We start from the raw sequence: 25,385 nt of genomic DNA, 5'->3' as shown, positions 1-25,385 counted from the left end.
TCTGTCCTTGGGAGGTGGCTGCCGGCTGCTTCTGGCTTTCTGCCTGGGATGGGGATTTTCGCTTGTAGGTTATCTCTACTTGCCTGTGGGAAACTATGCTTTGTTTATTCTGTATTGCTATGAGTATTGGCTTTGTTTCTTCTGTATTGGTGGGAATGTGATATGCCACTGTGTGCTCTCAGACCTCGCATTGCCTGTATCCAACTATGATTGCCAGCACAATAAAGAACTGAGAACGGTTACTTTGGCCTGGACTTTGCTAGTTTGTTACGTTATGCAAGGTCTCTTTTTTTTTCAGTGTAACTTTTGACTGCCGTAAAAGGTTACCTGATGTCTCGCTGTGGACTCCCCTCCACAAATCCTGATAAGCTGGGGTTCAGGGGTCCATTCAACTCTGAATATGAGATTAGGACGGAGGCCCCCAAAGAGGGGCCCGTCTATTCTCCCCCTGACCCAGCTATTCCAGAGGAGTCTGAACAGGACTTGGACCCAGAAGCAGAGCCTCTGTCATTGGTTGCCTTATCCTGACCTCGTCTCAGCCAGAGTGTTGCTTTCCTCGGGTTGCAGGAGCAGGTTGAACAGGGTACCTTGAGGGGGACCCGCCGAACCGTATCAACAGGTTGCATTCCATTGCAACGTGAATCCTGTGATGTTGGTGGTGGGGCTGCCATGGTTCGTGTTCCGGTGGAAACGCATTTCATCAACCACTGCTGCATGGATTATAAACCGGTCATGAGAGTGGTGACCGAGGAAATTGGTTTGTCTACCATTCATGACTTACGGCTCGATGGAGAGATTCCTGGATCATTATTTTGAAGACCCCGTGGTGACCAGCCAGTGGCAGAGCACAGGGGCCCAACCCAAAACTTCCCGGATGGCGCTTCCCCAACGAGAATCTTCTGACTCCAAGTCTCCCAAAAGGGGTGCGCAAGCCCGTTGGCCTGACGAGGACGTTGAAAGGGAACCATTGGTGAACTTGGATGTTTCATACCCAGGCTCACTTCCTCCAGGTGCCTATGGTGAGGATGAGCTGGTGGAGCCTCTGAACCCTCCAGAAGTCGGTTCATCGCACCATGGAGATGCAGATGACCCAGGATGGCTGGGATCCCGTGATGATCCAGACCCGTTCACCCTTCATGCGCAACACACAGCACTGGAGCAGGCTGAGTGTGACTGGAAGGAAGCCCATGAAGCCTTGATTGATGATCGTGTTCATCAGCGGTTTCAACTGGGAGAAGAATTTGACATAGAAAGGGAAGTGCTGTACCGTCGACTTGAAATAGATCGGGAGCAACAGGAACGCGAACTTTTGCAGGCAGCAGAGCAGTCCAAACAAGAACTGCTCCGGGAAATGCAGCAGTTGCGGGCTTTGAAGCTGCAGCAAACCGAAAGTTCCGCCGCTCAAAACGCTGAACGCGTCCAAATCCAACGTGAACGTGAGGCCCTAGAGAAGCAATAGGCTGAACTAATCTGGAAAGAAAGGGACGTGATCAACATGGAAGCATGGGAACTCACCATTCAGGCTACCATGAGGTCGGACCGCTGGCGTGACGTGGCAAGTCAGGCTCACCCGTGAACCAAGGACGACCAACCCACCAGACCACAGCCTCGGAGCTACACTCAACCCGTACCGCTGCAGCAAGCTGCCCCAATCCCCCAGCACCCCCAGGTCGAGGCTTTCCCTGGCCTCGCATTACGGCTCATTTTGATGGGATGGCATCCAAACTACCCTATTTTATCCTTCAACTAGATGCCCACATACAAGAATATGATGATATGTATCGCTCCGATCGAGAAAAGGTTCAAGACACTGGCTCAGTATTGGATGGAGAAGTGGCTGAATGGTTTGTGGAATTGCTTGAATTAGATGTGGAGGAGCTGAATTCAGTGGCTGAATTACTGCAAGGACTGTGTCTCCGTTTCGAGGATAGAGATATTGTTGACAAGGCTAAGAAAACCTTAAAGGCAGGGCAACAGACCATTTGCCGACTTCACCCGGCAATTTCAAGCTGCGGCCAGTAAAATCCCCGACTGGCCAGATCGCATGAAATGTGAATACTTCTATGAAGCTGTTGACCCCAAGATTCGTCGTTGGGCTGTCATGAACAATGAACCCCGCACCATAGCCGAGTGGATCAAAGTCAGAAGTATCATCGTCGGCCGGCTCACTCGCTCTAAAGGGAAAGTGACCAAACCCCAACCAACTAAGCAAACGTCGGTGTCAGCCAAAAAAGCACCCACCTCAACGACTCCATCTACTACCACTTCTGAAACCACCTCTGAGAGACGCTGCCAATTGGGCCTCTGCCTGTACTGTGGCAAACCTGGACACATGGCTGCCAACTGCCCAAAGAAAGCCAAACCTGGGGCCCCGCCTAAAAAAGCAACTGCCAAACCACCACGTCATTCAACTGCTCCGAAGGCATCCGAAGGCGCTTCCAAAGCACTGACTGCAGAGGAATTAGATTTCCCTGAGGAGGGGGAAGACCCAGCCGAAGTTGGACTCTCTACGGCGGTTCCTGAAACCTCTGAGCCTCCAAAAGATACGGTGAGTGATGGTGGCGTCCCCATTACTTTAATGACTACCTTGACCAATCCAGCAAAAAAACACCTGTATTCTAGCACGAGCCCTGGTGGACTCGGGTTGTTCCCACTGCCTTATGTGCCCGCAAATAGCAGAGGAACTTGGACTGGAACTGATCCCCTTAGCCAAACCCATTCTGTTCACTCAAATGGATGGTAGTCCATTTGGGGGGAGAGGGCCAGCTTGTTTCAAAACCGAACCCTTACTCTTACAGTGCGCAGAGCATTGGGAACGCCGCAGTTTTATCTTGGCCCCAGTGGCAAGGTACCCAATGTCTTGGTTGGAAACGCATGACCCCACCATCCACTGGGTACCCCGAATAGTCCGTTTTACTGATCCACCTTGCAGGGATCACATGCATGAAGGGGAATCGCCCGAAATGACTATCCCTGCCTCAGCTTCTAAAGTTGCCTCCCATCCGGAGTTGCCAGGGGTGCCAAAGCACTATTGGGATCTTTCCAATGTGTTTGAAGAACAAGAGTGCGATCAGTTGCTGCCCCACCGGGATACTGACTGTAAAATTGAATTTATTCCGGGAGCCAAACTCCCAAAAGGGCGGATTTATCGCATGAGTCCTACTGAAGAGGTTGAATTGCGGGCATTTTTGGATAAAAACTTGGCGCGAGGTTTTATCCAGAAGGTGACCAGAAGTACTTATGCGGCACCGGTGTTATTCATTAAGAAAAAGGATGGCTCCCTAAGAGTATGCACTGATTATAGGGGTTTAAATGCTGTATCGATCTTCAATAAATACCCCTTGCCATTGATTAAGGACTTATTAGATGCCTTAGGATCTGGTCGGATTTTTACCAAGTTGGATTTGTGAGAAGCTTATTATAGGGTCCGGATTGCTGAAGGCTATGAATATCTTACTGCCTTTAATACTAAGTTTGGACAGTTTGAATATCTCGTAATGCCATTCGGATTAAACGGGGCACCTGGGGCTTTCATGTCTCTGATCAATGAGGTGTTGCAGGATTTGTTGTTTAAAGGTGTGGTGGTGTACTTGGACGATGTGTTGATTTATTCGGAGAACGAGGAGGAGCACGTTAAATTAGTCCGGACTGTACTGCGAAGGCTCCTTGATAACTCCTCATTTGTAAAATTATCCAAATGCGCCTTCCACCAGGAGAAATTAGACTTTCTTGAATACAGAGTCTCAGCTATGGGGTTAGAGATGGACCCCACCAAGGTAGAAGCGGTGGTTAATTGGCCCACTCCATCATCCCGCCGGGAACTGCAGTCATTCCTGGGATTTGCACATTCCTACCGTGATTTTATCCCACAATTCGCCCAAATTGCACTGCCTTTGACTGATTTGTTACGCACAAAGGGTAAGGGGCCATAAGCCGCAAAAACAGGTCCCCCCCTTGCATGGTCTGACAAATGCCAGGATGCATTCCAGCAACTCAAAACCACATTTACCACGGAACCTATCCTGGCACATCCTGACCCTTCCCTTCTCTTTGTGGTTCATGTGGATGCTTGTGATAAAGCGCTAGGTGCAGCCCTTTTGCAAAGAAATAAGGAAGGTAAGCTCACCCCTTGCGCTTATTTGTCCAAGAAATTTTCTGGACCTGAACTGAACTGGACAGTAGGGGATAAGGAGACTGCGGCTATTAAGGAAGCCCTTCGCACTTGGCGCCATTGGTTGGAGGGGGCTACACACCCTTTCCAGGTTTGGACTGATCACAGGAACCTGGTGGCTCTCTCGACTCCTAGCAAGATGTCTGCTAAACAATTACAATGGGAGGATTTCTTTTCCTGTTTCCAGTTCACGGTACATTTTTTCCCCGGGAAAACCAACCGTTTGGCGGACGCCCTTACCCGTCTGTCAAAGGAGGCAGAAACTTCCTTACGCGCCATTCCACGGACTGTTTTATCTTCGACGCAATTGGGCCTGGCTATCACCAGAGCCAAAACTCGCGCGCATCCTAGTCCGGCTCCACCTTCGGTCCCGTTGCCCATCACGCCCCCCTTAAACAATGACATTGTTAGGCCTTTCTTACAAGACCTCCTTCTAGCAGGGAGGAACCCCGTCCCGGAAAATGAATACAATCCTGCACTGGTTTTAAAGGATGGGGTGTGGTGAAGGGGGGACTGTTGGTACGTTCCGCCTTCTCTACATAAGCAGGTACTCCTTGCTGGGCATGATGCTAGGCAGGCGGGGCTTTCTGGATTTTTGAAAACGCTTCATTTACTGTGCTGCCAATTTTGGTGGCGTTCTATGCGCAAGGATATTGAAACGTACATTAAAGGCTGTCCTACATGTGCAGAGGCCAAATCCATTCCTGGCAAATCCCATGGTTTATTAAAAACTCCCTTTGAAGTTGTTTCTGGACACTCTGCCCCACCGTTTCCTCTGTTGGGCTCCGATCCCTTGCAACCCCCTGAACTAAATGACTGGATCCAAACCATAGTCAAGGGGTGGACTCCGCCAGGCTCCGCCAGGCTCAGGAAGCCCAAAAGACTCAGGCAGACAAACACCGAAGTGATTTCCCTTTGCATGTTGATGATTGGGTGTATTTGTCTACAAAAAATCTCTGTGATATACATAAATATTCTAAACTGGGGAAAAAAATTATTGGTCCTTTCAGAATTGTACAAGTCATTAATAATGTAACTGCAAAACTTGAGTTGCCTAAGTCTCTTAGCAATATTCACCCTATCTTCCATTCCAGTTTGCTCAAGTGGGCTTCAGAGTTCAATGCCTGGCATGGCCCTCCGGAATGTCCTCCGCCAGTTCTGATTGATGGCCACAAGCATTACGAGATCGGCGCTATCCTGAATTCCCGCATGCGCCACCAGCGCTTACAATACCATGTTTTATGGGTGGGGTTTCCCACAGGTCGTAATCAGTGGGTTAATGCTTCGGAAGTTCACGCCCCTACCTTAGTTTCTGCTTTTCATAAAGCTTTCCCTCACAAGCTGGGGGAAGGGGGATCTTAAGAGGGGCGGAATGTCAGGATGTGGTGAGTGTGTGGTCTGTCCTTGGGAGGTGGCTGCTGGCTGCTTCTGGCTTTCTGCCTGGGATGGGGATTTTCACTTGTAGGTTATCTCTACTTGCCTGTGTGAAACTATGTTTTATTTATTCTGTATTGCTTTGAGTATTTGCTTTGTTTATTCTGTTTATTCTGTATTGGCGGGAATGTGATATGCCACTGTGTAAAATCGCATTGCCTGTATCCAACTATGATTGCCAGCACAATAAAGAACTGAGAACGGTTACTTTGGCCTGGACTTTGCTAGTTCGTTACAGTGATAATGCAGAGATAGTTTGGTAATCACCACTGTTAAATCCTCCTGCCTACAGAATCTAGCATTTCATTCTGAAGAATCTGTTGCTTGATCCTCGTTATCAGAGAATCTGTCACAATCTTGTCTATCCTCCATATCACTGTGCCCCTCCTCATCCCCTGGGAAGTGGAGGAAATCTGGGTGTGGGTCCCTGGGTGTCCACCCGTGGGGACTATAATGGGGTCTGGAATGGAGTCTATGAGATTCCTGGTTTACCCTGGAACGGCAATAGCTGTCAATCTCCTCCCTCAGGATCTTTCTAAAATATTCCGTAATCATTGAGGGGGGAGAATTAAGCCAGAAGTCTGGGTGATTTGCAGTTAATCCTGGAGATGCCGAGGAAGCTGCTATGTCACTTTTGCCTCCCCAAACATCGCCCCAATCTTGCCTGGTCTGGCGAGTCGTGGCGTTGTCAGCAGCCTCTGTGTCGTTGGAAAGGCACCCCAAAACTCTTGGGGAGCTGGAGAGGCCTTCCGTGGAGCTGCCAAACTCGGCTGCACCCTTGGGAGGTACTGAGTTCAGTTCTTCTAGCTGCTTTTTCTTGTGCAAGGGAGGAGCATCACTGCTGTTTCGTGCCAGTGTGCCGGAAGCCAGTCAAGCCCATTCATCTGCTCAAGGGATGGCTGGGGGCTGCCTGAGCAGAAACGGGTGGATGAGGAGGCAGCCTTGGCTGCTCATGTTGATTCCACAGAAGAGCGGGCAAAGGTCTGCGTAGGTGGAGGACTCATCCGCCATCTTAGATTGCCCCTGGGGCCTGAGAAAAGGCGGGAAGTTTTGGCTCTGTCTTGTTGGAGCAGTGGAAAAGCGCTACTGCAAAGCGCCTAAAATTTCTATGTCCCTGACTGTTAGGAAAATAGTCAGAGATGTAGGGAGATAGAGGCATAGAGGAAAAAAGATAAAACACGGAGTGAAAGTAGACAAAGAGAATCCAGAACTCTAGGAGCCTATTGAAAACACCTGTACTCCCTGCTGAGGAAGGAAAATAACTGGGGAAAAGATGGCCCCGAGGCCTCCAAGAGGAAGTGATGTCAAAGTGTTTCCTGCCTCCTTGCTAATGGGTAGAAGAATACCCATTCAAGATGTCCTCCGCCTCCATGAGAAAGATCACAAGACTTTCATATTTTCTGAGATAATAAAAACTTGCTTATATGTGTGTTTACACACACGTTATCCAAAATTGTATATTATATATGCTATATAAGTATAAGACAGCCTTATGTGCACAGAGCAGATTTTGCCTTCCCATATGGTCCTTCAGAGATGAAGCTGGGGGGGGGGGGGTGTGCTGTGTCCACAGTCCGTTCTGTACACACACAGGGTCAGTGCCATCCAGCAGGCTTGCATCAGAGCACTGGAATGCTGATGTCCACATATTTGCCATTCAGCATGAAAACTGCTTTTCAAGTTCAATCAGCTATAAATGTTGCTTTGTTTTAATTTTCCACTGAACTTCCTGGAACCTATTATCAGATGGTCAGGGATGTATATTTAGCAATGGCAACACAGCCTTTTGCCATTACTCCACTGCCACCTCCAATAAACAGGAACATAAAACCCTGCTTGCCAAAGACACTGGACTTCTGGCAGTTGTTTACAACCAATATGTGAAAGCTAACGAGGGTCGTGTCTAATTCTCCTTTTTACATTCATCAAACCCCAAGGACAAGAAGAACAGTCTTCAGTCCTTATGCCCAGTAATATGGGGCAAAAATTCTTCTCATGCTACATTTTTTCATGGAAAATTTTCCACCCCACATATGTTAATACAGTCTCTTTATCTATAGTTGTCAAGGCTGTTGTGCTGCATATCCTTCATATTAGATGAGTGAACCATGAAACAAGGATAAACCCCAGTGTTTGTACAGTGTTTGTACCTTCCTTTGCTAATATTATTTAAATACTGGAATTGATCATTTACATTTTAATTGGAAAATTTTCTGATTCAAATTTTCTCCAGAAAATCTCATCATAGCTCAAACACAAAGTTTAAATACCTAAAAATAATTCTGTTTTTACTTGTACAATTAGCTGCATTTCAGAGATTTTCTTTCACTTCCTCCACTTGCTGAAAAACATCCTTTCACTCAGCAGAGGCATTCACACCGCAGGCAAATGGTCCACAACAACAGATGCTTTCAAAGCACACAGAGGTCGAATCCTCATGGGGAAATTCAAACTAGATCAAAGCAAGTTTGAGAATAAACCGCACCTTTTCAACGAGGTTTCAACCTCCCCACCACAGCATATTTCCACTGAAGACATCTAGGCCTATCTCGCATTCAGGAAATATAACATTCCCCATTACTGCGCGATTGCCATGGCTGGTCTCTCCTGATTGGCTAGCGTTTCGTGTTGGGGCAGGACCGTTTTTTCCCTGCAAAAACGTGATCAGGCGTTCCAGCCATTGCTGACTGAAGTTCTCCCAGTCACTTGCAAACAAATTGAAGTTCACTCATTTGTGAGAATAAACGTTAAACTGTTTACCGTTTAATTGGCTAATCGGTTTACTGTCCTCCCATTCGAACGGTTTACTGGCTAACGTTTCCTCGCACACACGCACACCAAGACCAAAAGCGAAATTGAAACTTAGAGGAGGCTGCGCATGCATCGTGCCAGCCCACCACACGCTGAATGGTTAGAAGACATTTGCATCACGCTCAACGGCGGGAATTCGGAACCCAGATTGGACCACCGATCCTCCCCTCCAAACTGGATTGGAGACGTGTTTGCAGAAAAAGTTATACTTGCAACCAGGTTCCGCAAAGACGTGGGATAAGGAGGAGAATGAATGACAGAACCTGGATGAAGCCTTGTTAGTCGCTCGACCGGTGGGGAGTTCTTCCAGAATCCTTGATATTTTGCGTGAGTATCATGCGATTAATTGACTGTGGGGAATCGACCAGAGTTACTAAACTTTACTTTAAAAAAACAGAAGTTGAATAATGAGACTGAATAAATTTCATACTGTATGTCAGACTCTCAAATATGGAAATAACAGAGACCGTAGGAAACTTCAAAAGCAGTTTATTCCAGGTGATGTGAAGAGTAACAATGTATAGCAGGATCTGAGCTAGAGAGCTCAGATCCAGGACTTATATCTTTTAATCCCCCCCCCCCCCCGTTTTGCCAAACACCAAATGTCCATTACAGTTTCTACTACAAAGCTACAGACCTGGAAACCTTTCACACCTCTTTGAAGATGGGCTGGCGCCAGGAGATTGCTAACAGGAGATTGCTAGGAAGGGAAGAGGGAAACAGGAAAACAATTGCAAATCACACACAGCAAGACATCAAGATACTGACAGGCATGGTCCTGACATTCCACTCCCCTTAAGACCTTCCTCCGTTTCGGTCGTTCGGGGTAAGCCCGGTGAAATGCCTTCACCAAGCGAGGGGCTCGGACCTGTACAGAATCGACCCATTCATTGTCCCCAGCCGGGAAATGGGTCCAAGCAATCAAATACTGTAGCCGTCCACTATGCACCCGGGAATCCAACACCTCTTTCACCTCATGGTGAGGCTCGACCCTCACCTCAACAGGGGCGGCCGCCACCGGACGGGAGTGCCAGTCATCTGGGGGAGGCGCCTTCTTGAGGAGGCTGCAATGGAAAACAGGATGTACAGACTTCAAGATTTTAGGCAACTGTAACTCGGCTGTCACATCATTAGTCACTCTGAGCACCTAAAAAGGTCCAATATATTTTTTCCCAGTTTTCTACACCCCTGCAGATCCCGCAAGTTCTTGGTGGACAAATGCATCCAATCCCCAACCAAAAGGGTGACCAGCTGCCGTTTTTTATCAGCCTGCCGCTTGTAACCCTGCTTAGCCTTCTCCAGGGCTAACTGCATCGGGCCCCGCGCTTGCTGGATGGTCTGCACCCATTCCTGCAGTTCCACGGGCCCATGCTGGACCTCCCCCAGGAAAGGAAACGGCTTTCTGTCCTGAAACAACCTCAAAGGGGTTTTTTCCCGTGCTGCTATGCACCGTGTTGTAGGAAAACTCAGCGAAAGGCAGCAGGTCAACCCAATCGTCCTGATGGAAATTAATTTAGCACCGTAAATATTGTTCAAGAGTCGCGTTCGTATGTTCGCTGACCATCGTCGCTGCGTGAAACGCCAAGGAAAGAGCCTGTTTGGTGCCCAGCAACTTCAGAAAGTGCCACCAGAACTGCGAAATAAACTGTCCGCCGCGGTCCGATACGATCTTATCAGGGGCAGCGTGTAGCCGATAGACGTGGGTCACAAACAGACAAGCCAGCTTGCTTGCTGTCGGCAGCGATGCGCAAGAGACGAAGTGTACCTGCTTCGAAAACAAGTCCACAACTATCCAGATCACCGACTTCCCTCTGCTGGAAGGGAGATCGGTAATGAAATCAATGGAAATCACCTTCCAGGGTGTGGAGGGTGCTGGCAAGGGCTGGAGGAGGCCGGGCACCTTCCCTTGAGCCCTCTTGGCCGTCGCACATGTGGGGCAACCTTTAACATAAGCTTCCACATCCTCCCTCAACGTCCTCCACCAAAACTGTCTACGGGCCAAATGCAATGTTTTCACAAACCCAAAGTGTCCTGCCGATTTTACATCATGACATCCCTGCAAGGCTAGGAGGCGCGCTGCCGGAGGCACATAGAGTCGATCCCCCTTCCACCAGAACTCCCCCCGTTTCTCCAGTTGGTCGCCACCCTCATCCTGCGGCACTTCAAGACCCCCCGCCCCCCTGAAGGCCTCCTCCAGCGAAGCAGGAACAGCGGGGGGACTGGAACAACACGCCGCCTGACTGTGGGTGACGACCGCCAAGCCCAGTTGACATGGGGAGAACACTGTCCTGATCGGAGCGGGATCCCCTGGGGAAGGGTCGGGCAACCGAGACAGGGCATCAGCCAAGCAATTCGACTTCCCAGGGAGAAAATGCAGCATGACGTTGAAACGGGAGAAAAAGCCAGCCCAACGAAGCTGCTTGGCGGACAACTTCCCCAGAGCACGAAGCACAACCAAGTTCCTATGGTCAGTCCACACCTCAAAATGAAGGGCCACGCCCTCCAGCCAGTGTTGCCAGGCAGTCAAAGCGCACTTGATCACCCTCGTCTCCTTGTCCCCAACCGTCCAGTGACACTCTGCCCTCGAAAACTTGCGGGAGAGATAGGCACATGGATACAATCTCCCATCTCCCCCCCTTCTGTAGTAGGGCAGCGCCCATAGCCTTGTCAGAACCATCAACATGCACAATAAAGAGCTTGGAAGGGTTGCCATGGTGCAGTATAGGTTCCAATGTGAAGGTGCGCTTAAGTGCCTGGAAGGCTGCCCCGCACTCCGGGGACCACGGCAGCGGAGCCAAAGGCTTGGTTGCCACTGGCCCCTTCTCTTTCGTGCGCAGCAATCAGTGAGGGGGAGAGCCAGCCGGGCAAAGTTAGGGATAATGTCCCGATAGAAATTGGCAAAGCCCAGGAACGACTGCAACTGACGCCTGGTGCGGGGCTCCTGCCACTGCAACACATCCTGCACCTTACCCGGTTCCATTTCCAACCCCTGGCTGGAGATCCGGTAACCCAGAAAGTCCAGCCGCTCCTTATGAAAGTCACATTTGGAAAGTTTAACGAACAAGTCATTGTCGAGGAGTCGCTTTAGCACAGCCGGCAGTCTTAACGTGCTCCTCCTCCATCTGGGGGTAAATAAGGACATCATCCAAACACACCACCACCCCTTGAACAGAAAATTCTGGATAACCTCATTTATCAAACACATGAAAGTCCTGGGAGCCCCGGATAACCCAAATGGGAGGACGTGGTAGTCAAACTGGCCCATCCTCGTGTTGAAAGCCGTCAAGTGCTCATACCCCTTGGTGATCTGCACCTGATAGTAGGCTTCCCGCAAATCCAGCTTAGTGAAAACTTTGCCCATCCCCAGACAACTCAGTAAGTCCTTGATCAGGGGCAACGGATATTTGTTGCACGCGGAGACTGCATTCAGTCCCCGATAGTCAGTACACAGCCGAAGGGAGCCATCCTTCGGGAGCGGAAAATCACTGGTTACCCTTTTAATGAAACCCCGTTTCAAGTTTTTGTCCAAAAAACTCCTGAAGCGCCTGGGCTTCAACTTTTCGGGAGCTTAGCACCAGGCAGTAGTTCGATCTTACAGTCAGTCTTACGGTGGGGCAGCAGCTTGTCGCACTCCGTTTCCTCGAACACCCTCCGAAGGTCCTGGTAGGGTTGAGGGATGGCCGAGATGTCCAGCTCGCTCCCAGCCACCTCACGGGAGTCCCCCGCCTGCAGCGGCAGAGGACCGAACATATGGTCGCTGCAAGGGGGGTCAACAAATCGGATAGAGTTGGAGGACCAGGAGACATCGGGGTCGTGGTCCCATAGCCAAGGCACTCCTAGCACCAGGGAATATTTGGCCACCTCGGCGACGGTGAACCGCCGCTCTTCCCAGTGCCCCCCCCCCACATTGGATAAGGACAGGTTCTGTCCGATGCGTGCCAGTGCACCCCCCAATGTACCCCCGTCCATCTGCTCGAACAGGATGGGGAAGCGTAGGGGGACCCACTGCAGCCCCAACTGGTCCACTAGGGACGGCTACATTAGGCAGCGGGTGCACCCCGAGTCAACAAGTCCCTGCGTCTGCACATTAGTCCCACAAGTCTGATTTGACAGTCACAGAAAGAAGGAATGGGTCGTTGGTTACACTCACCCTCAGTTCCGCACCCTTCGAAGGGACCTGGCATTGGGCGTGCTTCAGGCCAGGTCGCTGTAAACGTAGATATAGTATAATACTTCCCCTTTTTGTATATTTCATCAAGGTAAGCTCTAGTGCAGTAGTAGTGGGGAAAAGATTTTAGAAATTCAGAAGGCAACGTTTCCAATTTGAGTGTATTTGAATATTGAAGACAAGTGTTACCACCTAATAAAGAGGCTGAAGACGAGAATTAGCTTCTACTACTTCAAAAACAAGGGTAAGAAAGATAATGCTCCTGAAATGTGGGAGAAAAGACCTGATATTTGGGCAAATGGAATCTCCGTGTCAAGGTAAAAAATGTAAATGAATTCCTGCTACCAAATCATGAAAGTCCAAAACTGAGGAATCCCTCACCGAATTCAACATGTATTTCACTCAGCATCTTGAGATCTGCCATATGGTTTTGATGGGTGGGATGGTGGGTGAGGGAAATATACTCCCACATTTAGGTAACTCTTAGGGCCCAGCATCTCCAGTTGTGGTGATTCTGTGGGGAAGTTTGTTCTCCTAAAGTGATCTCATTTATTTCACTCTATATTCCTTTGGTATCTTTTCTTTGTTCTTTCTTTGTTTTGATTTATATCCCCCCCCCCCTTCTCTCCTATAGGAGACTCAAAGGGGCTTACAGTCTCTTTGCCCTTCCCCCCTCACAACAAACACCCTGTGAGGTGGATGGGGCTGAGAGAGCTCCGAAAAGCTGTGACTAGCCCAAGGTCACCCAGCTGGCATGTGCGAGAGTGCACAGGCTAATCTGAATTCCCCAGATAAGCCTCCACAACTCAACCGGCAGAGCTGGGAATCAAACCCAGTTCCTCCATATCAGAGTGCACCTGCTCTTAGCCACTATGCCACTGCTGCAGATCGCCATCCCAAGACTTCTCCACTTGTTCTATCTATAGTTTATCTCCAGGGATCACAATGTCCCACTGATGGTCCCCATTCCACCCGCTATATCCAAACTGTCATTTAGAACCGAGTGCTCCAGTTCGTCTGTCTTGGCTGGGAGGCTTCTAGTATTAGCATACCAGCAACAATCCCTCATGCCTCTCTCCAAGGATTCCAGCCTTTCTTGGGCCCCAAGTTCCCTCACTTGGGTCTCCTTTATGGCTCAACGCCCATTCTTAAGTTTTGGGCCACTTCCACCAATATTCTCCCCAGAGTTAACATTACCACCTCTTTGAGATGGGTGATTCAGAGGCTTCCCAGCTCCTGTTGGCTTCTCCCCAGCAAGGGTGGGGAAAAGAAGGCACCATGGAGGCTGCCACAAGAGGAAAGGAGATCTGTTCAGGAGCACCAAAGATCAGGTGGGCAGTTGAGCAAGTAGAGGGTGAGAAAAAATCCGGAGGGTGGGTGCCTGGGAAGAAAGGACAGGAGGAAGAGGGATGCCACTAGAGCACAGGAAGACACAAGGGCACAAGAGAAGAGGAAGTCAGGAATGGCATCTTCCCTTCATTGTGACTCTTTGCAGATCCTTATCATAGCCTTTAATGCAGCTCAAGCACAATCCTGAGAAATCCCCCATTTTGAGGGGACGGAGCAAGCACTTTCCTTGTGCGCAGAATTTCAGATTGTTCTCTAACAACATGTTCCAAATTTTTGCGAAACAGACTGAACTAGAATGCAGACTGATACTATGGCACCAATACCAGAAACATTTTCTATCAGCATTTTGCTGCAGTTTTGTCATTCTGCAGTCAGACAGAAGTGAATGCACACCACACCATCACAGAACTGCTGAGCCTAGAACCCTTTTCTCTCTCCTCGAGTACACTATGGGATATCAGCGAGCAAAACAAAAGAAAAAAGAAAAGAGAAAAAAGTTGATCCTAATCATTTCTGACCCCTGATCAGAATAAAGAAACACAAAGAGCTCTGGGGCTGGGTGCTTGTTTAACCTGGGTGAGGCTCGGGGCTCCTCACAGCAGCCCGTTAGCTATATTTCACATTCCATTCAAGACATCACATGACTGGATTACTGACAGTTCCTGAAGGTTAGTTTAATCAGCATTTATACACTATAGCCATTTTCTGGGGGTGGGGAACCATTATGAATGACAAGTGTAAAGCCTTGCAGAAATATTCTTATGGAAGTCTTACCTGACAATTATGGACATGCACTCCAAGGTTTCGATAAACATCTTACAGGAAAAAGAAACTGTTTTAACTTACAATTTTTGCTCCCACTTTCAAGAATGACGGGGGGGGGAGGGGGGTTTATATGGGACACAGTGGAACATTGTAGATGTTCAAAAATGTTCAAAAATATGGAGCAAAGTTCCACGAATCCTCACACAGTGAGTGTCCCTGGGACACAGCTGCCTTCCCAGCATGCAGCCTTTCCTTCTCCAGGTTTGGCAAAAGTTCTCAAAAAAACCAGCATAAACAGATTCACTGTAACTTTAAAATGAGAAGAACTAGTATTAGGAAAAAATGTCTCTACAAAGCCAGGAACCTGGAACTCACAGCAGAGCAAGGGGCAGGGCAACCCCTAATTTGCCAGACTAGGCCCTCTCTTTGTTTCCCCAAACTGAACAAATCTTCCTCTCTTTCCAATATGAATGCTGTATGTGTGGGGGGTAGGGGGGAGCATTGGAAGAGTAAAACCAGGCACAGCTTTCTTCCGCCTCTCCTCCATCTATCTAAACCCATTTGATTTGTGAAGCAGCATATAGTCAATTCCCCCCCAAAAAATGCAGCAGAAAGCTCTTCCCCCCCAAAAAATGCAGCAGTGCTCTTGCTCCTGATGCCACATTATTGCCAAATGCAGCATGTTACTTTTGACTACATAAATGAATGAAGCTGTACAATCATTTGTACTGACTGTGGGGGGTGGGGGTGGCAGCCCAGTTTGGTGTTTGGGCCGGGGGGGATGGGAAGGCTGTTGCCAGGCCCAGTAGGAGAGCCACAGCTTGCCGCAGCTGGCCTGGCTTAGGCTGTTTCTGCATGGGCGGGATACAGCGTCCCAGGGACACTAAAAACAGCGTCCCTGGGGAGGGGTTTGCATGGCCGCTGCTGCTGCATCGCGGCGGTGGCCTCGCAACCCCCAATCGGCACGAAGCCGCTGTTTTCGGAAACAGCGGCTTCCAACCACTGCCGTGCGAATGGCAACGGCTGGAAGGTGCCATTCCCCCCTTTCCCAAATGCCTTACCGTCCCTCCAACCTTCCAGCACATCGCCCAGGCCAGGGGACACCCCCCCCCTGCCCTGCGACTCCAGAGCCGGAAAGTCAGAGGGACGGTAAGGCGTTTGGGGGACAGTGCAGCCTCCGTGCAGGCTGCGCCGACTTCCCCGCCCCTACTACGACCGTCCGTGCAAGCGGTCCCGGGGGGGGGGTGCGTCAGCATTGTTTATGCCGACGCACCCCCGTAGCGTGGCCGTGTGGAAATGGCCTTGGTGTTTGGGCCACGGGGGAAACTAGGCACTAGGACCCAATGGGAGCATTCTACAAGGAAGGAAGTGGCAGCAGATAAATTAAAAAATCTCCTGAGATCTTTTGGTGAGAAAAAGTTTAGAACCCATTTACTTTGCCATGGAAGTCCTGGGAACCTCTCAGAGATGTGGAATGAAATTTTTCCCCAGTGCATTATTTTTCCATGGAAAATTCTAATTTCTGAACATCCTTTGTTTCATAAGACAAGAATGAATGGATACCACTCCCAATATGAGACAAGCTTGACAGCTGCATGGTTCTAAAGTGATAGATAATCTGTAGGAATTGTGTGGCATAATTCATGTAAATTCTATGGATTTGTGATTAGCCACAACTCCATATAACAATCTGAATAAACAATCAAATTATGAATTCGCCTGATTAGCTGTGTATGTCAAATCAAAACCAAAGCTGAAATTTGCATATTGGTATGTTTCTTCTCCCACTGTAGAAGAGATATTGTAATCATTAATCTGATTTGGAACTAATGGAAAGTGAAGTCACGAACAGCAGAGCAACTGAGGTGTTCAACCCCCACTGATGAGAATTAAATTCTGCTGAAATATTGGGAAGGACAGCCACACCTATGGCATATCGTGCACAATTGTCTGGGCAAGCTAAAATTGGGGTGTCAGTGATTCTCAGTGCCCAGGATTTTTTAAAAACTAAATGCTAATAGGATAAAGGAGTACATGCAATATCATCGTTAAATTTTACGGGTATTATTCTAATCAAAATAATTTTAACAAAAACTTTGAATTTACCATTTAAACCATGCATGATTTCTTTCCCAAATAAAATATTTCAGTTCATGTTTTTGAGACTACTGGGAAATACAATTTACATCACTTAAATCAGAATAAATATGCTAAATGAAGATTATAGTAAAGCAATTGTCAGGGTCGCGACTCTCACTTAAGCCTCTGGTGCATGTTAAGTTTCTGTTTCCCAGTTCTCCCTGTTCCTGCCACTGGGAAGGACCGCCCATTCCTACCTGTATATATACTGGAACTGAGGGCAAGAACCCTCAGTTCCAGCACCCTGTATCTTAGGGCAATACATATCAATAAAGTTTGTTCCTTTGTTTCGAAGTCGACTTTGACTGAGTGTGTCCAGCCTTACAGCAATGAAATATTTTCCAGAAAAAAAATTCCATTCACATCTTTCATAACAAAATAAAACAAAACAAAACCCCACAGACCAGACCAGTTGCCTGGCCCTGAGTTCTGTTCCTGGAAGCATCAAAAGTGTGACAGAAAATGGGGCATTAAATTTAGCTCTATATTTATTGCCCATCTTATCCCTGGCGGTTAGTGCAAATAACAGTACAATAATAAAATACAACAATACAATTAATAAAGAAACTTACTTGCTCCATCTCAATTATTTTTTCTATTAGATCCCATCCAGTAAATCATTCCCCTTACAAGATGTTTGTAACATGCCCTATTTTTTGTTGTGGTTAATAGTGGTGGATTCTAATCTGGAGAACCAGATCTGATTTCCCACTCCTCCACATGAGTGACAGACTCTTATCTGGCAAACTGGATTTGTTTTACCTGCTCCTACACATGAAGCCAGCTGGGTGGCCTTGGCCTAGTCACAGTTCTCTCAGAACTCTCTCAGCCCCACCTGCCTCACAGGGTGTCTGCTGTGAAGAAGGGAAGGGAAGGCGTTTGTAAGCTGCTTTGAGACTCCTTACAGGAGAGAAAGGTGGGGTATACATCCAAACTCCTCTTCTTCTAAAGCTTATTTGTTATGATCATTATTATGATCACAGTCAAGATTTGTGTACTGCCTTTCTGCCCAATTGGCAGATTTTAAACAAGTGATTTTTTAAGCCACAGAGGTTGATCAAGAGGGCCCATGGCAACCACTTTTTGTTTCCCCCCACCAATTTCCCCTGCCATGACAGCCTCTTGAGTTATCATTAAAAGGTTCTGCTGTATCGAGGAGCTGATTCAGATGAAACCAAACACTTAAACTTTTACTAATCTGTATTAAATGGCCTGCTGTGAATGGGACATTTTCTCATCAGCTTACACCCTTTTGGAGAAGGGGGTCAGAATATCCCTTAGAGAACCTAGCCCCTATGTACCAGGAACAACAACAACAAAAAGCTTGGAAAGACCTCCCATCAGACAAATGCTCAATCCCCCCTGCATCTTAAACTATTTAGAAGTGATAAGTCAGGAAGTAGAACTCAGCATAGTGAAGTAGGGCCCATAAACAACACAAGAAAGGATGCAGCAACAGCTGAGGAATGAAAGAAGAATCATCTCAGCGTGAGCAACTGTGATCCCATTATTGGTTTTCCAGGCAAAACAAATTTTCTGGCCTGGTATTCTCTAATGGGAGTGACTTTATCATTCTGATATTCAAACCAGAATCAGTTTCGAATTCAACAGCTTGAGTCAAGGATACAGGAATTGAGCACAATTATCCCTCTCAGGAAATATTTCCCCTGTGCAGATAGAAGTCCTATTGTTTGTACTCCCTGCTGACATCTACAAACAATGACAAAAAGACAGACTGAGACATATGCAACAACCCCTTGCCAACTGCTTCTGTATTCAAAATCCCAGAAGTGCAAGAAATTGTTTCTCAGTCAGAAGACGAGGTTTCCTTTCCCATAACAATTTGTCTCCTGCTCTGACAACCCTCCACTTCTGTTACATTGGTCCAACCAGACTTGGTCCATTGTGTATTTCCAGCTGCACACATGTTTCTGTCAGTCACACTGCACACACCGGAACTCCCAGCCTTCCTTCACTGCTGCCCTTTAAAAGACAAGGCAACACACCCACAACAGTTCCCATTTATGTAAAAGCCAATTGTGTGGTTCTGGAAAGCTTTGATTTGATATAAGATCAGAAGGGGGAAATATACAAAGTCTATATTAGAAAGGTTAAATTCTTTTAAACTCTTAAATCTGATGAGACCATTTCCTCAAGCCTCTTGAAACCTACCCTAATCTACTTCATTAAAAATCAGAGTCCCCAAATCCAACAAGTACAGAATGGTGATACTGGGCATAGCGGGTTGAAGAACCAGAGCAGATACAATGAGCTGTATCCTAACTGGAATATTCAATCAAAGAAACTTCACATAATTTGAATTACTAAGGGGATCATGAATTCTAACATCAGTCTGAAAATGGTCAGCAGAAGATCACAAACTTTGCCAAAGACAACCAATTCTCATGTTTTACAGAGAAGGAACAATAAACGGACTCAAAATGTCCTCCAGCCTTCAAGGGAGAATGCTACGCCCAACATCAGCCTCTGATGTAAATCATCTTTTTTTTTAGTTTATGGAGTTTTCTTTTTAAAAAGAAACAACTAGCTGCACTGACATTTTACAGCTGAATAATGAAAAAAGAAGCAGCTCTGAGGTACACTACTTGCCAACTAAGAACATGAGACCTGTAATCTATGTATACAATTTCTTACCCCTGTCACTTCAGATAGAAAACCAAACGGATCCTACACAAATTTACTCAACAGCATCACCAACTGCAGTAGAACCTGTCTTCTGTGGAGATTACTACCAGTTCTACATGTCACAATAATGTTACCACCCAAGAAAATAGCCAAAATATTTTCTTGAAGTCAAGCTACATGACTGCACTGGCTCCGTGATGCAGAGACCTGTGTGTTTCAGAAGCCCCCTTAAAGTTAAATCTATGATTTGCCCGTTGTTTAGGATTTTAGTTTAACTAGGTTCCCCAGTTAGCGTAAGGTTTTGTTATTGTTAAGTTAGGAAATTCTTATGTGCTTGTATGGTATTGTTTAGAAAAGTTATTTTGATGTTTGTGCTATTAATGAAAGCAGTAGCCTGTAGAGGCTGATATTAAGGGACAAGGAAGTCAGCCCTGGAATGCAGCTTAGACCCAACCAAATTCCTTAGCAAGGACAAAGACCCCTTTGGATTTACAAATTAAACTCTGCTGGCAGCACCCAGAGGTCCCAGCCGTTGGAAGACGTGCAAGGGTCACCATTGGACAATTTGAACTCCCTTTTGTTACAAAGGCGAGGCGCGGGAGCATCAGGACATAACCGAAGGAAGTCTCCATTTTGTCTTACTGGGGTCTTCCTAATCCCACCCCTGTTCCGGACACCCTCCAAAACCCCCAACAGGGCTCCTATCGCTACTTCAGGCTGCTCATAGGCAATGGAGGTGGCCATGTCAAGGAGTTTTCCGGGGTCAGCAAACATACCATTCTCTACTTTATTCAGCTTTTCCCTAATGTCAGGGGCACTGCCCCCAATGACGATACCATTTAGGAGGGGTCGGTGTCTAATGTCTTCCAGATCCTTATCCACACTCCTCATCCATTCAGTAAGGATACGTTCCATGAAGGCTGTCGGGGATTCATCCTTTTCCTGCTTTATAAGGTGCAGCCTAGACAAGTCGTTGCGATGGGGAGCCCCTTTCTTGAGCCCCACCAATATAATCTGCCGATAAAGAACCAACCGTTCGTTCCCCACCTCTGTGTTGGAGTTGTACAATATGAGATACTCCATGAAATATCAAGTATTACTGTTCAATATTCAATTAATAGTAATTCCCAATCAATATGCCAACAATAGTGTGACGTTGCAGCACTCTCATTTCCAATTGCTGTGCTAAAAAGAGCACACACAAATTTCACAGAATAATTTCAGCTATAGTAATTATACCCAGCTAACAAAACTAGAACTTTAATGGGCAAACTAGAAATAAGAGCCGTCACTTCAGAAATGCTTGCTCAGCCTAGTATATTGTCGGGTTCTCCTGATCTCCCAATAAAAAAGACTCCGTTATAAAGAATTCCCTTTTATTGACAGAAGAATCAGAAAAGGTTACACTTTGGAAACTTCTGTCAAGTCTGAAATTAGGCATGCAAAGTTCTTGGTAAAGACATACACAGCCTCTCCTTTAAAAAACCATTTCTTAGCAACAGCTCTTTCCCAGCCTTGCACCCCCACAACCGTCCGGAGCTCATGAGAAGGCCGTTTCCTTTGAAGCCACTGCAACTATCAACACACAGAGGCCCAGTTAGGAAGACAAGGACAAAGTATACAGAAGCCCACTGCAGGCCACATCTCCTGCCCTCGACTGGAGACTCATGACAAGACTGAACAATCAGGTCTTGACACATATTTCCTCCGATGGCTAGAAGTTTAATTCCATTGGCACTGTCAAATGCAATTCAAATAATTTTCAAAAAATGCACAAGTGCAAAAACCTGAGCCTTGAATTACTATCACCTAAACTGGTCCTGGCAGCTGAGATACTGAAGAATATAGCTCTGCTCGCAACCTGAATTTGATCCTGATAGAAGCTGGTTTCAGGTAGCCGGCTCAAGGTTGACTCAGCCTTCCAACTTTCTGAGGTTAGCAAAATTAGTACCAAGTGATTTCAGGGGTAAAGTGTAGACGACTGGGGGAGGCAACGGCAAACTGTCCCATAAGCACAGTCCGCCTAGTAAATGCTGTGGTGTGACGTCACCTCCTGGATCAGTAATGACCTGGTGCTTTCACAGTGGACTATTTTTACCTAAAGGCAGATACTCTAATATAGACAACGCTACCAAGTAAGATGGCAATTAAAGCCTGCAATGTTTTACTGACTATAGCTAAGAAATGGACACAGTATGTTTGAACAGTTAGATGTGAGATACCCAAAGATTCAATAGAAATGCCAATTTTCTAAATTTTGTTTGTAATTAATGGGAGTCAGTTGGAAAATTTGAATTCGGTTATTGTTAAATAGCTTGAAGGGTCCTGTTGAAAATGCATGCACAGCAGCAACCAACACGATGTCTGCACTTCAGCTGCTCTAGACCCAACCTGGTGCCCACGGCCCCTTCCCAACACACTGTCTCGTGCCCAGCAAGTGCTTTTAAAAGTCAATGTGGCCAGGTAAGGCTTTTGCCTTACAAGACTTCTGATTGGCTGCGCAGATTTTTAAAAACACTGCATTGGCAGCAGCTGCCACAATAGCACAATGATCTGTTCTGTGAGAGTAACAGTGAGCTGTAGCAGCCATTTTCTGATGTCAACCAGGTAAATCCCACATTTGCCAGGTAAACAGCAACACTTACCATTCAAATCTATTTAACTGAGTTAGTGGGAGAGATTTTTTTTAAAAAGAAACTCATAAACATTTCACCTGACATGAAAACTTTTTCATGACAAAAAAGAAGAGCAGTGAGGGACAACTACTCTGTTTTTCCACTCACGTCCTCCCAAAAACTTAGAAACAAAGTTACTTATATATTCTGGGGTCCTGTCTTTGATACAAAACAAGTTCCTCATTTATCACCCATCCAACACGTTAGTTTCTTTTATAGCATCACTTTGCAATTGCCTTAAAGGCATTTCTCTGGAAAAGCATGAATCAGTTGAGAGTGATGAACATAGGGTTTCTTGTGGGGACCCATCTCTAAAGTAAAAACAAGACCTAATGCAGGGTGGAAACCTGCCAAGGACAGCCAGGAGTGCTTGTCCATCTAAATCCCCCAAATCCCCCAGGACTAAAAGGAAGGAAGCAATGTCTTCTGCCCACCATGTTCTCCACTCAAGAACTAGAACGGTTAAGACAAGGAAGACTGACAGCAACACTACATATGTGTTCAGGATAAAACAATATACCTCTTTACCCCTTTGATGTAAATATATCAACACAAAAAACTTCCCTTTTTCCTATTGTCAAAGAACTTGAAAGATCCCTTCATTTGAGCAGGGAGGTTCTAAACACATATCCAAGTCCCATTCACAATGCCAACAACCTATCCTCACCTGTTGCAAAACTGCTGTTTTGAAGTTACAAGACATACCAACAACAACAATCATGCCTTTATTGGCATATAGGACGATATAGGTAGGATATAAAAAATTTTAAAACAGACCCCAAAGAAAATAATAATAGAGAATCTCTTATTAACAGAGTGACACAACAAAATTTAAAAGAACAGAGCTATCCTTTAGGGCATATAATTTCTAGTAAAAACTTGGGCACCAATTCACAAACTATAGGATGAGAATTATTAAGCAAGTATAAGATCTGATGAGCATCTGATATCCTGTCACAGTTCAAGGGAAGAACATTTGCATATTTTCTTTTAATTCCCTCAAATTTAATGCAATGGAAGAGGGAATGGGCTAAATTTTTCAAGTTGATCTGAGTTACAGGAGCAGAATCTCTTCTCACCCTCTATTTTTTTAAAATCTACCATATAGCAGAGCTGAGGGCAGAAAAACCTAGTCATGCTCTTCTAAGACTAGGGTTCAGCATTATGCATATATAATCTGCTATGCATCCCTGTCTGAAAGGTATTAAGGGGTGAACATGTTTTGGATGCCGCTGCAAATAGGTTTTGAGATTCTGTTTCTAGTAATCTTTTTTCAAACTATTATAGGTCCCAGCATGGGACAACATACCCAAAGATTCAATAGAAATGCCAATTTTCTCAATTTTGTTTGTACTTAATTGGAGCCAGTTGGAAAATTTGAATTCGGTTATCACTAAATATAAATAGCTTGAAGGATCCTGTTGAAAATGCATGCACACCCAGAACCTAAAAGTTTTCAACTAAGCTTTTTGTTTCCAAAGTTGACTGTCCAGTTTCCAAACACAATGCAGCGTAGGGCACACAATTTGGCAGCCCCATGATTTTGTGTAGAAACTTTAAAAAATAATTTACTGATTTAATACAAATAGAGGCCTCATATAACAGTTGAGACTCTATTTTGGCATCAAAACCTTTCAAAGCAGCTGGGATATACTGGTTTCCCCCGCTACAGAAGAAACATAGGATTGTACTTGAGTTAACGGAGGTCATATCGAGGTCTACTTTCTGTTGGGTAGACCATGATAGATTGTGGCTGAATGTTACCCCGAGATATTTAAATTGCTTTACCTCAATTGAATTATCCTGTATTTTCCACCTGAAATTTTTTTGGCAAATACTAAGACCTCAGATTTCTCAAAATTGATCTTTATTTGATTGGTCTCACTGGGTACCACCATCAGAGCATATATTATTGCTCTTAATTCCAACCTGTTAAAGTGCAGCTTGGTCGAAGTTAAAGATCAGGACTCTTGAACATGCCTTCTCAGACGTATCCCTTCAAACAGAATCAATTTCACTAAAAAGTTTCCTTGGGCAAGGCATCAAGATGTTGGGGGAGCTTGTCCCAAAGGAAAACTTGGCATCTGAACATGATAGCACGGATGTTCGAGATCCAGCTTAATGTACTTGTGGAACAGAACTTCCTGCCTAGGATGTCTAATTTTTCCCCCCTTCTTATCCACAGGGGATGAACAAGCAACCACAGTGGGGCTGTGCTTGTGCAGGCCAGCCACAGAGAGAATAACAAGCTTAAGCAAAGGAAAAAAAACTTTCCGAGTGCTTCTTCCCCTCCCATTTGAAGCCGAGGGCAGGAGAGTTCCTGCCCAAATGGTCACGTGACTGAGAGGGGGAAGAAGTATTCCCCTCAGCTCTCCTACCGTGGGACAATTTCCAAACATAAGAATATAGCAGAAATCAGGAATAGTCCACAGTGGGGAAGGAGAAACAACAGTTACAGGTAAGTGCAACATTTGGGTGCTGTGTGGTTTCCGGGCTGTATGGCCGTGTTCTAGCAGCATTCTCTTCTGACGTTTCGCCTGCATCTGTGGCTGGCATCTTCAGAGGATCAAGTGCAACATTGTTTTTCATCTTCATAGTCTTCTGTGCAGCTCATTCCAAATGAGGCAGGAAGAGGCAAGGAATCATCCCTGAGTACTAGTTCACATCTACCACAGAAGTTGTCTTAAGACATCCAGGAAACTCTTTTGATAAGGGCGTGACTTATGATTATTCAGAGTAAACACCCAAACTAATGCCAACACTTCTCATATTCTTAGGTTGACCCTGCTAGTAAGAACAAGTTCCAGTCTCAACTCAAGCAAATACAGATTCAGATTAAAGAAAGGAGAGAAGATACAGGTATTCATATCCAAAGCCCCCTCACAAAACTTCCCAAATGTTTTCAGGCTGCCATCCCCTTGGATCCCGGGTCACATCCCTAATGCCCTGCCCCCCACACACATATCAAGAAACCTTTCTTGGAATCGCGTCTACTGCAAATTCAGAACAATTTCTAACACTGTAAACCAGGGGTGGGGAACATCCAGCCTGCGGGCTGTATAAGGCCCGCAAAATCATTTAGAATGGCCCGCCGCCATCCATCTCTCCTGTGCCTGGAAACTGGTGGTGGTGGCTCTCCAAAGGCTCCTCCGGCGCTTTCTCCACAGCTTTCGCCCCCAGTAGTTCCCTGCAGCTACGAATAAGGCTGGGGCCCCCTCCTGGGCTG

The 25,385-nt window shown here is 46.4% G+C and overlaps 1 protein-coding gene across 6 annotated transcripts in view; it reads right to left on the bottom strand.

Annotated features, from left to right (window-relative positions):
• The window catches only part of GBF1 (golgi brefeldin A resistant guanine nucleotide exchange factor 1), a 167,694-nt gene that overhangs the window by 105,215 nt on the left and 37,094 nt on the right, over positions 1-25,385 (bottom strand). Inside the window, exon 3 of one of the 6 annotated variants that reach the window (XM_048505232.1) lies at positions 9,414-9,480. The exons of the other annotated variants lie outside the window; for them this stretch is intronic. The gene's annotated coding sequence lies outside the window, so the exon portion shown is untranslated. The remainder of the gene's footprint in view (positions 1-9,413; positions 9,481-25,385) is intronic. 6 annotated transcript variants of the gene reach the window in all.

The sequence above is a fragment of the Sphaerodactylus townsendi genome, linkage group LG08 (assembly GCF_021028975.2).
Source record: "Sphaerodactylus townsendi isolate TG3544 linkage group LG08, MPM_Stown_v2.3, whole genome shotgun sequence".
NCBI lineage: Eukaryota > Metazoa > Chordata > Lepidosauria > Squamata > Sphaerodactylidae > Sphaerodactylus > Sphaerodactylus townsendi.
This window is presented reverse-complemented; position numbering and strand designations above follow the sequence as displayed.